Consider the following 3,984-nt stretch of genomic DNA (forward strand, 5'->3'; position numbering starts at 1 on the left):
ATTGTTGTTGGTATTGACTGGTGGAAATAATTAGCAAGGTTATTAACACATATAAATATGCAAATACAAGTCATCCCATTGATGGGAGCAAGATTGAAGGAGGGGGAAGAAGAGGAAGCAGAGGGAGGTAAGAAGAAAGCAAGAGAAGCTGGAGGAGATAATCTCAAAATCCACAAATCCAAGCCCGAGAGTGCGGTTTTGGAGCAAAGGAATCTCTCTGTGACTTCACAATAGAATGCTTTTCCAGACAGAGCTCTCTTGGAAAGCTGTAAATTGGCATACCATTCTGGGGAAAGTTTTGCAAATTTTTCTAAGGCTGAACCTACATGTTTCCAGTTACCTCACAATTCTACTTCTGGGTATGGAGTGAGGGAAAGGGGTGCTCTATCATCAAAGAACTCTGCAGGAATGCTTATGCAAGCTTTATTCAAAATATTCAAAATGTGTAAGTGACCTAAGTGGGGACCAAATTGTAGAAGATTAATAGACAGGGTCCTTGGCATAGTCTGCATAGTAAGTATTGGTGTTTACAGCAGGAACGAGTCTTAGACATAAAGATGGAGAGAAGAGACCACATGATTCCATTATATTCCTTATATATATATACACATATATTATATTATATATACATACATATATATTCCATATATTTACCATATATAGTTTTTTTCAAGGTAGAACTTCTTTGTGTAACCCTGACTGTCCTGGAACTCATTCTGTAGATCAGGCTGGCCACAAACTCAGAGATCTGTGAATGTAATTGTCATCTTTGAGGCTTACTACTGAGTAAACTAAGCTCACCCTTTCTAGTTCTTTCTGAACTCTGGCTAGCCAGTTCAACTCAGCTGTTCTGCCTTAAACGCCTCTCCAAGATAGCTGATTCAAACTGGCTTCTCTCAGCTTCTGACTTGAATTTCTCTGACTGGTTTCATACTAACTTTGGCAATCTGTTCTAATCTTATAGCACCTTCTCATTCTCTGGCTCTTCTGTCATCATCTGTGTCTAGCTTGTTCTCTCTGAAACTTGTCTCTATAAAACTGCCCTGGTAAAACTCCTCACTCTCTACCTCCATCTCTTCAGAAGCTTCTCTTTCCTGTCTGTTCTTGAGAGAGTTAGGTATATCCTATCTGTCTCATTCTGTCAAACCTTTCTCTGATTCATCACTTTGTCTGCCCCTCAATTAGACACCACTTTCAAACAGGGTGCTTTCCTCTACAAACTAACCTTACCTACATTGTTTGAGATTAAATTTGTGTACAAAGGGTGTGTGTATATTCCATCTAGACTTGTGTCATTCCACCCAGATCACACAGATCTAGATCTTTGGATGTGATCAATTACAAGAGCAGCCATGTTGCTGGATTAAAATTCCTCTAGAGAGATCTGCCTGCCTCTGCCTCCCCAATGATAAGCTATTTCTCTTTTTTTTTTTAAGATTTATTTATTTATTTATTATATGTAAGTATACTGTAGCTGTCTTCAGACAGTCCAGAAGAGGGCATCAGATCTCATTACAGGTGGTTGTGAGCCACCATGTGGTTGCTGGGATTTGAACTCACGACCTTTGGAAGAGCAGTCGGCGCTCTTAACCGCTGAGCCATCTCTCCAGCCCTATAAGCTATTTCTCTGTTGGTAAAATGTGCCAATTCAAGCCAGAGTCCAGACTATATAAACACAGGTTTATTGGGAAACTGCTCTTGGGTGAGTTCATTGGCCCCAAAGACGGAGGCCAAGGAAGTCACCATGGGGAAGAAGAGAAGGGAAGGGAGAGAAAGAGAAAAGCAGCAGTTCAGAGAAGAGGAGGAGGACAAGGAGGGGGAGAGGAGGAGGAGGAAGAAGAAAGAGAAAGTGGGGAGACTAACATGTCTGGACTACTTAGGGAAGAGTCTCTGGGGTAAGGGCAGCCCAGACCCTTGGCTGGAAAATTCAGGGCTGAGAGATGCTGGGAGAACCTGTTATATTTAACAATTTGTGAAAGGAACTCTAGGCAACAAACATGAGATTAATGACTATCCATGAAGTAGTTGACAAGTTGGGGCAGTGGCAGAGCCTGCTGAGGTCTTGTTAACCTTCATGTAGCTCGGGAAGGTGAAGGTTTATGCAGTCAGAAATTTCCATTATGCATAAAGTTCATAGTCACAGCCCACCTACCTTTTCTTGTTCATTTTCTCCACCTCTCTGATGCTGTTCTGCATAAGAACCCCCAGATGGCTGAGCACTTTTAATCACAGTGCTCTGGAAGCAGAGGCAGGCAGATCTCTGTGCGTTGGAGGCTAGCCTAATCTACATAGGGAATTCCAGGCCATAATAAGACCCTGTCAAACAGACAACAAACAAATTATCTCAAATGCCTTGAGAAGAAGCCTGGTGTCTAGCACTGGGCTTAATTCTCTCAAGTCTCTTTCCTTTGAATGCCTCTGAATCTGAACAAATAATTTTTCCTCAGCTTCCTCACAACTACAATGAATGAGATGGTCCAGAGACCAATGTCATCTCAGGACCACATAAACAACAACATTCTGTTTAGTATTCAATTAATAAGAACAAGTAACAGTGGGCAAGTGCTACACGTTTCCTCAATGGCCTGGGTACAACTGTCCCCATTTTAAGTAAACTGGGACATACAGTAGTCAAGTATCCTGCTCCACACAAAACATTAGTAGGAGCAAAGTCTGTCTTTGAATCTAGAGCTCTTTCTTTTCTCAAGTTTTCTTTTCTTTTTAATGGTATGTTTGAGATCATGAGAAGTGCAATGCACTTGGTGGCCAGAAGAGGGCACCAGATCCCCTATAACTAGAGTTACAGATGGCTGTGAGATGACCAAGGCAGGAGCTGGGACCCAAACTTGTCTCCCATTCTTAACAGTACACATTCTTAACTGCTGAACCATCTCTCCAGTCCTGAGTCTAGTGTTCTTAATAAGGTATAAAACAGCACGTGAATGGAAAATGATACAGCCATAAAGTAGGCTGGCACCATCAGTCTGTAGGCTGCCACCATCAATCTAGTTCCCTTATACGGTTAGGATATTTTCTTGGAGTGGAAGGAGTTGGGCATAGCTAACAGTTTTGGAGGTATTTTGTTGTTTGGGTTGGGATGGGTTTTTTATTTTTGTTTTGGTTTGGTTTTGATATTTTGTTTTTGTTTTGTTTTGTTTTTCCAGGCAGGGTATTTCTGTGTAGTTCTGGCTGTCTTACTCCCTCTGTAGACCAGGCTGGCCTCGAACTCACAGATCCACCTGCCTCTGCCTCCCGAATGCTGAGAGTAAAGGTGTGCTCCACCATGCCTGGCTCATAGCTAACAGTTTTGATATGATTGAAATACTTTTGATTTTTGCCCTCTAATTTTAAATTGTCCAAACGGCATCCTGAACTTCTGTTAAATTCCATTAAAAGGGAAAATGTCAAGGTCTGTGCACTAGAGGTCGCCTTGTTAATGGCGAGCTTATGACTGATTACCTTCTGTCGCCTTTTTGAATATGGCAAAATTGGCCCGGTCGCGGCCGCAGACATCAATGTGACCAGCAGATGGCACCAGTCTGCTGAAGATCCAGAGGTGGCTGCTATAGCTGAACAGTTCTTTAACAATAGTGTTAAATAAATAAATAAATTTTAATGAATGTTTAAATACGATGTTATTTTGTTGCCAATAGAGTCTACGCGAACACGCTTATGTGTGTGCACGCGTGCACATGCGCGTGCACACACACATCACTTGTCTTCTGAAAGCAAACAAGCAAAAAACGAAGCAAGATAGGTTGCTTGAAATAACAAGCTAAAGAGGATGTGAAAGAGACTTAGCTGGTGGGCTGGGCAGTGGTGGCACATGCCTTTAATCCCAGCACTTGGGAGGCAGAGGTGGGCGCATTTCTGAGTTTGAGGCCAACCTAATATATAGAGTGAGTTCCAGGACAGACAGCCAGGGCTACATAGAGAAACCCTGTCACGAAAAGAGAGGGAGGAGAGGGAGAGGGAGAGGGAGAG

The sequence above is a fragment of the Mastomys coucha genome, unplaced genomic scaffold (assembly GCF_008632895.1).
Source record: "Mastomys coucha isolate ucsf_1 unplaced genomic scaffold, UCSF_Mcou_1 pScaffold5, whole genome shotgun sequence".
NCBI classification, from domain to species: domain Eukaryota; kingdom Metazoa; phylum Chordata; class Mammalia; order Rodentia; family Muridae; genus Mastomys; species Mastomys coucha.